At 47.6% G+C, this 14,229-nt stretch overlaps 1 long non-coding RNA gene across 1 annotated transcript; it reads left to right on the top strand.

Moving 5' to 3' along the window:
- LOC135308508 (uncharacterized) lies at positions 1 to 2,727 on the top strand. The gene is made up of 2 exons (XR_010368922.1): positions 1 to 150; positions 758 to 2,727. It is a non-coding gene; the product is annotated as an uncharacterized LOC135308508 (long non-coding RNA).
- The last annotated feature ends 11,502 nt before the right edge of the window (positions 2,728 to 14,229 follow it).

Below are 14,229 nucleotides of genomic sequence, written 5' to 3'. Positions count from 1 at the left end.
AGCCATCTGCAGCTGCTCTCCATTTCCCTCTTCTGCAAGGTGATGGAATTGGTAGTGGAAGAGGGTAAAAAGCCCCTGAAGACAATTGTGAGCTGGAGCCTGCTCCCACTCTTCTTGCACTGTCATGATGAGAACTGGGACGTGGCAGAGGTAAGGTTTTGTGTGATGCTGGTGGATCTCTGGGAGGGGGCTCGGCTGCCTCCTGCCCGGTGCCTGGTGGGCTGCAGCCTCCTCCAGGCCCTGGCACAGGGATGTGAGTCCGGTGCCCTGGGCTGTGGGGCCATTTCTGGCTCTCTGCTGCTCTCCAGGCCTCTATGAATACACTCTATTGTGTGGCTGGCTTCTTGGAGAAGACAGATCTCCAGAGTGATATAAATTGGGCAGGAGATCTTTCTCCTTTTAATGTCTTTATTAAAGGTTCAGCTCTGGGTGGAGGCCCTAGGGGTCGCGCACACTTCCACTGCTCCCAGTAGCGACGCAGAAGAGGAGGTGACGCAGTTTTGCTGCACAGCAGAACTGGGGCTTCCGTCCTCACGAGCGTGCCTAGGAAGTCAACTGTCTGGCTCGAAGTCTAGGGTCCTCACTTCAACTCTGTTCTGTTGAAATTACAGTGAGTTCTAAAACCTCACTAATTGAATAGGAGTACCTTTTGCCAGCAGAACCATTCACTTAGTTTCTTAAATTTTGGTTTAGTTTGTTGGTTTCAGGGTCTTTAGTTAGATTCCCTTGACTTCCTCTTGATTTGCATATTTCCCAGGCAGGTTTCCTCGGCGCCATTTTAGAGAGCAGTGGAGGCAGCACTTGACGGAGGTAACAAGGGTGGGTGTGAACTGCAGGGACTAACAGGTTCAACCTTGTAACAACAACTCTGCTTATTACAACTTCAAATCAACAGTAACATTAGAGGTTTTACATCTTAACAACAACATAATTAACACACTTAACTTACTGAAACTTCACATTTAACAGTAACACTTTCAATGGCCTTAACTTATAGGATTGTCCATTACAACTCCCCCCTCTATTCCTTTGATCGGGCTGATGCCCGCATCAATTTGCTGTTTCTTGCTCTTGGAAATAAAATTTCCTGAGTTTTTGATATTTATTATATATCTCTTTTGCCGTCTCGTGGTTTGGCTTCTGGCTTTCCATCAACATTATTTTTGCCTGTTTTTGAGTATTTACTTCAAGACGTCGAATACTTGCCTGGACTGTGGAAGTTAGTATTTTGACTAGACAAGGGAACAGACAAGGTAAAAACACCAAACCGGTTATTCAACAGATGGTTATAAACACAGCCTTTTCCCACCATGTTCCTTTAAAGGACCAGAACTCATCCCACCAGTTACTATTTATTAGAGGTGTCCATTCCTGATTTCCAACATAGGCCAGTTTGCGGATTTCCTTAGATATATTTTTTATTACTGTACTTTTATCATCAATCTCCAAGCAGCACTCAGATGAGTTGAATTTTCCACATATTCCTCCTTCATCTGCCAATAAGTAGTCTACTGCCAACCTAATTTGATAAATTACTGTTCTCGTTTGGGACAATTGGTCACTTATATGTTCGAATGCTAGCGCTGTTCGATTTGAAACTTTTTCCAGTACTGCTTGGAGCCTGATTATCCTATTTAACATATAGATAGGGGTACGGTAGCCCCAGGATCCATCCTGAGCCCATGTGGCTGGCCCATATGTTTGAATAATTTCTTCTGGAGTCCATACTTTACTTCTCCATACTTGTGTACCTCCCATGTCAATTACATCTCTTTTCTTTCTATTATCCTTCCGTAAGTCATCATATACCGGGACTCCTAAGTGTGCTCCTGATTTCTTAGGCAATAGGAAAAAGGCTGGTTTAATGACCCCTATGGTGCAACTCCCCATCCAATCTCCAGGTAACCTGGTGTAAGCGGTGTTTCCACAGATCCAGAACAAATATTCTGGGGCTTGCCAGAACTCATCCCCAGTTTCACCTGGGAATTCCCAGAAGTTTGATAGTTCCCTAATCCCCCAGAAGGGATTTATTCTTTTTCCTGTACATTTATGGAGCTTATATCCTTCATGATATATACATCCTGTCTCAGTTTTTCCAACAGCCCAATATGTATTGGGTTCCTTTGGGACCCATTTGGAATCTTGTTCCCTTATCATTATATACCTTTTACATGCCATTTTTCCTACAGGGGTGTTGTATCTTTTTCCTATTCTCAGTATACATTCTTCACCTACTACTTGTGATTTTAAATTCCATTTTTCTTTTCCACGGGATGTCAAAGATTCATAATCTAATTTTGTTTGTTTCCATCTTAGAATTTCTAGTGGGCTTAGGCTAATTCCCTCCCATGGCCAAATTTCTGTCATTTGAGTACTTCCGCAAACCCAGCATTCAGTTAAGTTTAACTCTTTGCTTATCTTCTCCACCAGATCTATAAATAAATTTCTCTCTGAGGGAGCATCCGGGATCTCTCTCTCCCTTATCAGCTGTTTTTCCTTTACCAAGTCTTTCAATCCTTCATGTTCAAAACAAAACCAGGATTCTCCTACTGGGCACTCCCCAAGCAGGCGTTGCCTATAAGTGGCTGTATTCCTGGTAGTCCAATATACTTTCCCATCTTCTCGACAGGTAATTAACTGAGAGTGATTAAAACAGCTCGGGTTTATGTTGGTATGGACTCTAAAGAAGGACCTCAGGTCTTCCCCATCATAGATAGGATGATAACATTTGGTGCAAGGGTCATCGTCTCTGCTAAGAGCAGCACTCATCACTAGCACCAGTACCAGTTTCCCCAAGAGTCCGGTAGGGGCCATTTCTCCCCTGTTTGCTCCCTCTGGTCTTGCCTCTTGGATCTAAGGTCTTCTTAGAGGTCTGATAAGAGTCCTTTTACACTAGCTGTTTCACTCTCTAATTACTAATTTTCACTGCCCCTTTTTAGGAAAGCTCAGTAGGAGAATTTAATTTTCATTAATTTTCCAGAGGGAATAATTTTAACTTCTTAACTCTTAGAACACTAACAACATTACAACAAATTTCTGAACTTTTATAGACATAACTCTCTGATTTCACTTTCAGTCTTTGTCAGTCCTCGGGTTTCTCTTAAGAGTTATCTTTAGATCTGTTGGGTTCAGGATTACAGTCCATTCCCGCGAACTGGTAGATGAGGTTCCTTCTACTGGTCCGGTAGACGGATCAAGGGAGTTGGATCTTTTGTTGGGAGGTGTTACCGGCCCCTTAACTCTAGTAATATGTGTCCAACCCTTTTCTTGAGTCAATACCGCCGTGTGAGTGGTCAGCAACACCTGAAAGGGACCTTCAAACTTAGGCATTAGAGGCGTATTGTTCCATGATTTAATTAGTACCCAATCCCCAGGATGAATATCATGAACATTTGTATCATGAGGAGAGGTTTGAGGTATATATCCCTTTTTTCTGAGGGCCTCTAACGTTTTCCCAATTGCTCCTAAATACTTCCGTGTAGCTTCTTCTCCATCTAGATAATTTCCAGTGCTGTAGGGGGACAATAAGAAGGGAAGCCCAAACATCATCTCAGAGGGGGAAACCCCTATGTCTGCTCGAGGTCTTGTTCTAATACGTAATAAGGCTAAGGGCAAGCACTTTAGCCAATTTAATTTGGTCTCAGATATTAACTTTGTCAACACATTTTTAAGTGTTTTATTCATCCTTTCAACTCTGCCCGAGCTCTGGGGATGCCATGGAGTGTGTAGTCTCCATTTCATCCCCAAGGCTTCAATTATTCGTTGTAAGGCCTGAGCAGCAAAGTGAGGCCCTCTATCAGAATCAATCGTGTTTACTAAACCATACCGGGGAATGATTTCTTCCAGGATTATCTTTGCGACCACCTCTGCAGTTTCCTTTTTGGTGGGGAAAGCTTCCACCCAATGGGTGAGGTGATCTACTATTACCAATAGATGCTTATATCCCTGTGCTAGGGGCATTTCAGTGAAATCTATCTGTATATTTTGGAATGGTCTTAGAGCCAATTCTCTTCCACCAGGTTCTATTCTTCTCATTACTTTTTGATTAACTTTTTGACAGATTACACCCCCTTTGGTTATTGTCCTAGCTAATTCATACACTCCAATGCATATGCTTTCTCTCAAGAAGTGGTCGCATAGTCCCTGGGTTCCCCAATGTGTTAATTCGTGGATTTCTGTTAATATCTTCCGTGCTAATGCCTGGTTTAGAAACCTCCTCCCATCTTGAGTTAACCATTCACCACGTTCCCCTTGGTGTAATTTCAATTCCTCTATCGCTTTTCGTTCCTTCTCACTAAAGATTGGCCTTACTTCGTCTTCTTGTTGTCTGGCTTTCCTTTCTAGCTTGAAGATCTTAATTGGTTCTCCTATTTCTAAGGCTGCCTCCTTAGCCTTTTGGTCAGCAAGTTTGTTTCCTTTTATCTCAAAATTATCTCCTTTCTGGTGTCCTTTTATGTGCACTATTGCTATTTCTGTTGGCTTTTGTAAAGATTTTAATACTAACTTTATTAGTTCTGTATGTACTAGATTTTTCCCTTTAGAATTTAAATATCCACGCTCTTCCCAGATTTTGCCAAAGGTGTGTACGATGCCAAATGCATATTGCGAGTCAGTATATATAGTGCCGCTATCTTTTTCTAACAGATCTAGTCCCCTTTTTAATGCAAATACTTCGCAGCACTGTGCTGACCAATTCGAAGACAGCTTCCCCTTTTCTACAACTTCCATATTTTTACCATCTATTATCGCATACCCAGAAGCTCTTTTCCCAGAGACTACTCTAGAGGATCCATCTGTGAACAAGACTCTCCCATAAGGTAAGGGTACATCCCCAAGATCTTCTCTCACCTTTGTTTGCATGTGTATTAACTCTAGGCAATCATGCTCTAGGTTGTTCACGGGTTCTCCCAAAAGAAATTGGGCAGGATTAAGGCACTTAGAGGTAGCAAGGTCCAGATTCTTAGTATCTATCAGGATGATCTCATATTTTAAAATCCTAGAATCCGTGAGCCACTGTTGGGCCCTTTGGCTAAGAACAGTTCTGAGATCATGCGGTGTATGCACTTTAATTTTTCCTTGTAATGTTAATTTCTGGGCCTCTTCAATCAAGACTGCTGCAGCTGCAATCGCTTGCAGGCAAGTTGGCTACCCCCGGGCTACAGGATCTAGTAATTTGGACAGAAATGCTACAGGTTTTCATGATCCTCCCCATTCTTGGGTAAGTACCCCATAGGCGATTCCTTCTTCTGCACTTACAAATAGATCAAATTCCTTACTCAGATCGGGCAAACTTAGTACAGGGGCTGAAGATAATTTATTCTTTAGGTCTTGTAATTGCCGGTCATCATCTATTGTCCATTTGATTGGTTCTTGATCTACCAATTTATTATACAAAAACTTTACTCTCTGTGTGTAATTATCTATCCACAATTTACAGTACCCAAATAATCCCAGGAGTTTTCTCACATCTCTCTTAGTTTTTGGAGCTGGGATGGAAAGAATTCCTGTAATTCTTTCAGAACTTAATTTCTTATACCCCCTTCCAATCACATGTCCTAAATAGGTGACTTCCGATTCTACAAATTGCAACTTATCTCGCGATACCTTCAGCCCCTTTTCCCCTAGAAAATTTAATAGTTGTATACTGGCAGTTCTGACTTCGCTTTCCTGTTCCCCAGAGATTAATAGATCATCTACATATTGCAACAATTTTATTTCTCCGTTAGGATGGAATTGATTTAATAGCTCTTCTAGTGCCTGCCCAAACAGGTTAGGGGACTCAGTAAATCCCTGTGGTAAGCGCGTCCACCTTAACTGCATTTTCCGGTTTCTATCTGGATGTTCCCACTCAAATGCAAACCAATCCCGGCAATCCTCTGCCAAGGGACAAGACCAAAAAGCATCCTTCAGGTCTATGATAGTAAACCAAGCATGTTCTCTCGGGATTTGACTTAGCAACGTGTAAGGATTAGGCACTACGGGGTATCTTGCAATAGTCTTCTTATTTACCTCTCTCAGATCTTGGACTAACCTGTATTTTCCTTCGGTCTTTTTAATGGCTAGTATGGGGGTATTATGGGGGGACATGCAGGGTTCGAGGATGCCTTCCTTTAATAGATGTTCAACCACTGGTGCCAGTCCCTTCCTTCCATCTGATGATATGGGGTATTGCTTTACCCCTATGGGAGGAATGTCTTTTTGCATTTCTACCTTTATCGGTGGAATGTTTAAATATCCATATTTTCCCTCTTCAGCCCACACCTCGGGGTGAATCTCCTCTAAGTCCTTTTGAATTAACCTCATGAGTCTAACGACCATCTTCCCGTTATCTGGTACAATCCCCACTCCCAACAGGACTTGTAAATCTCTTCCCAACAAATTGGTTTCTAGTTTTGGCAAATAGATAATATCTACTGTACATTGTCTCGAATTTCCTTTTATTTCTACATTTTCAACAACTGGTGCTAAAAACGGTTTCCCTTCTGCTCCTAATATTTCACAGATCTTATTTCCAGGACTCATCCCCATTGGCAGTCTATTAATACTTGATCTATCAGCTCCTGTATCCACAAGGAATTCAAAGTCTTCATCTTGGGGACCCACATTAAAATTTACCAGGGGCTCTTCTTGGTGTCTTATTGGATCCCCTAATAGATAAAGCCCCTGACACCCCTAGTCATCACCCCTCAAAACCCGTTCTAATGCTTCCCGTTCTTGCACAATTGCTTCATCTAGTCGCAATTTCTTGCAATATCTCCTAAAGTGTCCAACCTCCCCGCAATAATAGCAGGTCCTATCACTGGGTACTCCTTCTATCTTCCTTGGTCTTTCTCCATCCTTTCTAAATCCTGGCTTTTCCCAATATCGTCCCACCGATGGAGGTGGCTTGTTTTGCTCTATTCCCGGGGACCGTACCGGTGAATTACTATCCGCCCCGATGCTTTCCCGAGCCACAGCTACCATTATTTTAGCTTTTGCCTTGGCCTTCTCCTCTTCCCTTCTTAAGTAAACCTTCAGAGCCTCTTTTAGCAAGTCATTTATACATTTGTCTTGCCAATCCTCAATTTTTTCCCACTTTCTTCTAATGTCGGGCCAAGATTTGGTAACGAACTGCACTTTTAAAAGTACTTGTCCTTCTGGACTATCGGGATCTATATTAGAGTATAGCTGAAAATTCCTCCTCAGTCTAGTAAGCCAACTCGCTGGAGTCTCATCTTTCTCTTGGGTACCCTCAAAAGCCAATTTAGTGTTACTACTACGAGGGACAGACTCCTTTATACCTTTAATTATCAGAGACCTGTAATCTCTCATATTCCTCCTGCCCTTCTCTCGATTTGGATCCCATCCTGGATCTGCCAAAGGCATCTTAAGGTCTCCAGGGGGTCCAACTCTATTCTCCTTTTCCCAAATCCTTATTCCCGCTGCTCTGATCATCCTAACCTCCTCAGGACAAAACAAGATATTGAGTATATAATTGAGTTCTCCCCAGGTGTAAATACTGGGTCCAAGGAACTGGTCCACTTGGTTTGAAATGCCCACTGGGTCTTCTACTAAATTTCCTAACTCCTTCTTGAAACCTCGGACTTCCAAAGCTGTGAGTGGTGCATTTACAAATCCTACCCCTCCTATCATCCCACCCATTGGGACTTCCCTGAGAGGCATCATTTTTTCAGGTTTCGATGTCTTTGACCTAGTGTTACACCAAGGGCCTTCAATACTATGGTCAGTTTGGGTGGTCACCTGGGAAACGGAGTCTTGTTCGTTACTGGACAAAGGGGACGCACTCAGTTTCCAATTGGCGGGTGGTAAAGGAATAGATATGGGTGTGGGGGAAGGAGGTAAATTCATGGTATTAACGTCAGGAGCTATATTTGGGGATAATAATGGAGGATGTACAGAGGGTGGCATACATGTATCATGACTGGGGGAGGATGAAAGAGTAACCATAGCGACAGATGAGGGCTCAAGTCTAGGGTTAGGAATGTTGGAAGGAGGTGAAGTTAAAGGAGCGGTTGAGGATGAGGGATAGACTGTAGGAGGGACTAAATTTGCTGCTGGAAGAGTAGGTACCGGATTGGGATCTGGCCTAGAAGCGTTAGGAGGAGGTGGTAGTGGAATCATTGTTGGAGGAACAGGTAGGGGGTCCTGCATAGGGGCATTAGGAGGAGGTGGCAGTGGAATTACTGTTGGGGGAGCAGGTATAGAACTGGGGTTTAGGACTGGGTAAATTGGATGAGGAGGTGGTAGGTGATCTAGGGGATCCCAGGTCTTAGTGACTTTTTGTTCCCCTCCACTTTCCTCCTTATCTTCTTCTTTTTTCTTTAATTTACAGATCTTCACGCTCCCTTCACTCACAACCCCACCTTGCCAACAGGCGGCATATGTTAGTTGTTCTATATCGGGATTCTCCTGAGTTCGCAAAAACTGGTTCAGTTGGGAACACATCCATGGGTCATGAGTTCCATACCATGGCCACCTTCCTTGTAATTTCAGCTTTGGCCAAATCTCTGTACAATAATAAATCATTCTAACTTGGTCAAGGGTTTTAGTGGCTTCTTGAGAATCCCAATGGTCTAATAACTGTCCAAGTGGACTATCTAATGGAATACTCTTTATCTTCTTTTTTCCTTTGAAAGGGATCCCTGTTTTACTAACACACTGACCCATCCTTAATAAATAAACTAAGATCCCAAATGTGCCCCTACCCAAACGGAAATTTACTGACGGGCAACACAAATCTACAAGTAAATCAAGTATTTTTCGTCTTTTTTTCAACTGAATAAATAACTTTAACTTAAGCCTTTCTTCCCCCCTTTTTATAACTTATACCCTTTCTCAATCACTCTCCCTCTCACTCTCTCTCTCTTTCTACCCGGGTAAACTAACTGCATTCACACCACCTAAATGTACCCCCGCGCCTTGCCTCTACCCTAGAGACTCTTGAGCACCCTTTTTGACGCAGCCAGGGTCCCTGGTATTAGAATCCCCTCCCTGGGCACCAGGACCTTCCCTTGTCTAGCCACCTGCCAAGCTGGACCTCAAGTCCTAACCCCGGACTAGACTGTCCTGTTCTAATACCGTATCTGCCTTCCTCACTTTTTTGAACGGAGGTAGGAAGGTTCCAGGAGACTCCGTGGGGTTACCCGGGGGTATCCCTTCCCAGAATCTGGGATCAACCCAAGCGGGGCCCGACCCCTTTGCCATCCACCATCCGGCTTGGCTATCCCTCCCCAGCAGAATAGCCTAGGCGAAAGGGATGTGTGCAAGAATGTGTGGTGCCTGTCCTTGCCTTAATCTAAAGACTCCCCACCCCAGTGCTCTTGGGCCGTGGGTTCACGATTTCCTCCCTGAAATCGCGGCAGCACACCACCTACAGTACGTCCGGCCCGGTCCTGGGAAGCAAGGACCCTCGTGGGCACCTGGTACTGGCAGTGCCTGGGGGCACCCTGTGATGCATGTGACTCACTCAATATCTAGGCACTCCACACGCCCGGACCTACCTAGACTGCAATGGTCTTACCAAGGGAGACCAGGCCCTGATGCGTGCCACTCACACCTAGCTATCTCCTGCACGCCCAGGAGGGGGCCCACACTATCCCCAGGAGACGCCTCACTCAACAGTACCTCTTGCTTCCCCCCGTTCCCGGCCGGCCCCCTCGCGGGAGTCCGGAACCGCGGTACTAGGGGGTCCTCACTCGCTTCGAGGGTCCGAGCTGCCGGCCCTCGTCACACTCACACACCAATCGCACGCCTCCTACGCCCGCCACCGGGATTACTTACTCCGGCGCTCCTTGACGTCGCTGGTCCCAGGCTGATCTCTTGGGTCCAAGTAGCCAGCTGTCCTGGAGGTCCAGGCGGGCGGCCGTCCCGTTCCTGGTGTCCTCTTCAGGCGTGGCTATCCCGGACGAGTCCCCAACTGATATAAATTGGGCAGGAGATCTTTCTCCTTTTAATGCCTTTATTAAAGGTTGAGCTCTGGGTGGGGGCCCAAGGGGTCGCGCACACTGCCACTGCTCCCAGTAGCGACGCAGAGGAGGAGGTGACGCAGTTTTGCTGCACAGCAGAACTGGGGCTTCCGTCCTCACGAGCGTGCCTAGGAAGTCAACTGTCTGGCTCGAAGTCTAGGGTCCTCACTTCAACTCTGTTCTGTTGAAATTACAGTGAGTTCTAAAACCTCACTAATTGAATAGGAGTACCTTTTGCCAGCAGAACCATTCACTTAGTTTCTTAAATTTTGGTTTAGTTTGTTGGTTTCAGGGTCTTTAGTTAGATTCCCTTGACTTCCTCTTGATTTGCATATTTCCCAGGCAGGTTTCCTCGGCGCCATTTTAGAGAGCAGTGGAGGCAGCACTTGACGGAGGTAACAAGGGTGGGTGTGAACTGCAGGGACTAACAGGTTCAACCTTGTAACAACAACTCTGCTTATTACAACTTCAAATCAACAGTAACATTAGAGGTTTTACATCTTAACAACAACATAATTAACACACTTAACCTATTGAAACTTCACATTTAACAGTAACACTTTCAATGGCCTTAACTTATAGGATTGTCCATTACAAGAGGGTTCTGAAGACAGAGCAGCCATTGAAAATTGATGAGTGCCTGGTAAGGAGCGCCTGGAAGCCCCAGGCTCAGCCTGGAGAAGGCCCCTGAGCGCGGGGCTCAGTGTGCGGGGCTGGCAGCTGTGCCCCTGCCGCTGCTGCAGCCAGAGGCCGCGCGGGCTCTTCTCCAGGCTGCTGTGGGCCCGAGCCGGGTGCCCATGGAGCCCCGGCGCGGCGGGGCTGCGGGGCGGCCTCGCGGCTCCCCAGGCAGCAGCCGGCCCTCTGCCCCCTGCGGAGCCCGGCGCCAGCGGCTGCTGGCCGCGCCTCAGGGCTGTGCGGGCAGGGGAGGCCGGGGCTGGGTGCAGGGAGCGCCTGCCACAGGGGCTGAGCCCGCGCCAAGCCTTCCCTGCTGCCGCTCTCTGCAGCTGGCAGAGGACACGAGCGGAACGGCTGCGCACCAGCGCCGGGCCCTGCGCTACCTGGAGAGCCTACAGGAGTCCCTGCGAGAGGCGGCCTTCAGGATCATGGGTGTGCCACGAAGCCGGGCTCCCTCCCCGGCCCGCCGCAGCTCGGCCCCAGCCCTGCCCGCTGCCCCGGCAGCGCCATCCGGGCCCGGCGCCGTGGAGCCCCACCTGGCCCGGGCGCTGCTGCCGCCCTCTGGCAGCCGTGCCCTTGGGCGGCAGCGTGCGGCAAGGGCCCGGGCTGAGCCCTGCCGGGCCAGCAGGGCGTGTGGCCGCAGTGCTGGCAGCGCCGCTGGCAGGGAGCTGTGCCGCTGCCGCCGTCACAGGCTCTGCCTTCACAGGGATGGCCGCGCGCTACCTGTCGAGGAAGAGGGAAGAGCTCCAGTTCCACAGTCAGGGTGAGTGAGGGCAGCGGGCTGGCAGCCGGGCTGCCAGGGAGAGCTGCCATGCCCGGGCAGGGAGCTGCCATCCCTGTCCCGGCTGCGGTGGGCTTCGCTCCCTGTGTGCATGAGGGATGGCGTGGCCAGAGCACACAGAGCGATTGCAGGGACACTGCTGAGGGGATTCATGGCCAGCATCTTGTGGCTGATCCTGTGGGCCCCTCCTCTCTTCTGGCCGATAGAAGAGCTGAGTGGGACACCCTTGATGTAGTGGTTTTGCTTTGCCAATTTAGGATTTCCTGGCCAATGTGCCAATTGCTGTGGTGGGTTCAGTGCTGGTTAATCAGCAGTTCGCTCACCAGAATGTACTTACTCATTTCCCCTTTGAGATAGGATTAAGAGAAAGCCAAAGCAGCCTCGAGCCTTTAAAAGGGTATGAAGAACAATTTATTAAGAGTAACTAAAAGAAAGAGTAATAAGAGTCAGAACAAAACCTTCGCAACACTTCTCCTCCCCCTACAACCTTTTCTTTCCCACTGACAATGTAAAGGGACCAAACCAAAATTTTGAGTCAGTTTACTACCTCTGCAATAGTCTTTTGTCTCTTTGCTTAAGGAGAGAAGTCCCTCTTATTAATGTTATGGAGACTTTTCCGTAAGAAAACAGTTCTCTCGTGGCTCTCCATTTCCATGAATAGCAGCCACCCAGGGAAATGTGCAATGCTGAAATCACTCCCATTTTCCACAAGCTTTTCCCACAGCTGGGTTTATGTGGCATGTCAGCTGATGGGGTACTGTTTTAAGGATGAGCTGTTCAAAAGCAAAGTTCTTGTTCTCTAAAATCGTCTTCATCTCTAGCAAGAGAGATCTTCTGTTCCTGGGGACACAGGATCTTCATCACTCTTCTCTCCGTCTCTGTTGAAACTTCTCCAAGAATCACAGCTGCTTTAACATCTGCTGGCTTTAGCATGGAGGTCTTTGCTCAATACCTACCATTTGAACACTTTCATCTCCCCATACCTTCATGCGTTATAGGGAAAAAAGTATCATTCTCCATATACAAGAGAATTACAAGAGAATTTTGGCTTAAAACTAAAGGCATCTCCTCATCTTTGCCGTCTAGGACTTGACTTCTTCTTCACGGACCTCAGCCAGGCCTTGGCTGGGCCAGCAGTGTTACCTCCTTGTCGGCCAGAAGGGAAAAGAGAAAGTTCCCCGAGTTTCTTTTGTTTTTAAGATGTGTTTTTCACAGAGGCTTTTGTCTACAGCTTTCCAGATTATCAATTCCCAACGGCAGCCATTGATTGGTTTCCTAGCAGACACGGAGGAAGCTGCCAGCAGCTTCTCCCAAAACATCACGTCTGGGGTGCACAAAGCAGCACACCTTGGCAGGAGGGTCTCCTAGCATTCATGCAGATGTGGGTGCTGACTGTGGCTCTCTTCTTTGTTCCAGCCATTTCAGTCCCAAGGAAAGACACTAGTCTGTCCCACTGAAACCTGAATATTCACGCCCGGTTTGCCAGAAGAGCTGAAGAATTAGGTCCATCTTCAGGATGCGGTGAACCAGCGTCCCAAGAACAGCACCAGGAGACACTGAACAGGACACCATCTCCCATTGCCACTGGAGCTCCAGGCACAGCTGATGATTGGTACAGCTGAGCCTGTGGGAAGCTCACATGGCTTCTGGCCTTTCCCTGCCTGTAGATACCTCCCTCCCTCCAGCCCTCAGACACTGCCCATTCCCTCTTCCCCTCCCATATCACCCCTTGTTTTTAGCTTTCATTAATAAACGGTTTGGCTTCTTCACTTTGCCTGCATCCCTGTGGAGCTGAAGCGCCGCAAATCCGGGGCCCTGGGACACACAGGCCCCTGCTGCCGTTCTCTTCCATGCCGTGTTTTGTGCACAGGAACAGGGCAGGTCAGGCTGGCACGGTCCCTGTGCTGAAGCTGCTGTTCCACAACCCTGTGCAGTTACAGATCTTGCTGAGCACACGGAAGGCCAGCAGTGGCACAAGGAGCCTGGGTGTCAGGAGTGAAGTCGTGTCTAAGGCCCTGCCACATTTGATCCGCTGTTGTGCACGTCAGCAAGACAATGAAGAACAGGCAGTGAAGGAAGCCTTATGGTTTAACTCGGGGGAATGTGACCCTTAAGAGAGACAATGGATTGGTCAATCGATGGGAAGTTAACCTGTGAAAGAGGAACGACACCCAATGGAGCTGTGTTTGGCATGGAGGTGGCATCACAAGCCATTGCAGCCTCTTCTCACGCGCTGACCAAGCATGAGACGACGTTATAACAGGAAAAACTCCGCTCCAGAGGAGGAGATGTCAGGCCTGGTTCTGGTGTGGAGGGATGAGAGGGACAACATGCATGTCCTTCTGATGGAGGGGATGCCCTGAATGTGGGTGGCCTGCCTGCCCCTCCCAATGAAGCACCTTGCTCCATCTCCTGCTCCTGCTCAGTGGCTTTTCACCATTCCAGGGGTTGGTACATATTCTTTGCAAGAGCAGCTGACCAAACAAAACTGGATTTCCAGTCACAAGTGTAATTAAGCCTTTTTGCATGGGAATCTGAACCCAGCTGAGAGGGATTCCATGGCAGGCATCCATGGAGAGCACAGGGGCTGGGAATGCTGGAAGTTTTCAAGAATAGCATCCTGAAAGCACGGCAGTGCTCCATCTGTGCACAGCAGGATCAGGAAGAGGGCAGAAGCAGAGACCATCCAGGCTTAACAGGCAGCTTTGGGTGTGCCTAAGAGCAAATGAAGAAGCAGCACGGTGCCCGAGACTTGGACACGCGACCGTGCCGGTGCCCGGAGCGCTGCCAGGCAGTGCCGGGATCCCG

This window comes from Passer domesticus, chromosome 10 (assembly GCF_036417665.1).
Source record: "Passer domesticus isolate bPasDom1 chromosome 10, bPasDom1.hap1, whole genome shotgun sequence".
In the NCBI taxonomy this organism is placed as follows: Eukaryota; Metazoa; Chordata; class Aves; order Passeriformes; family Passeridae; genus Passer; species Passer domesticus.
This window is presented reverse-complemented; position numbering and strand designations above follow the sequence as displayed.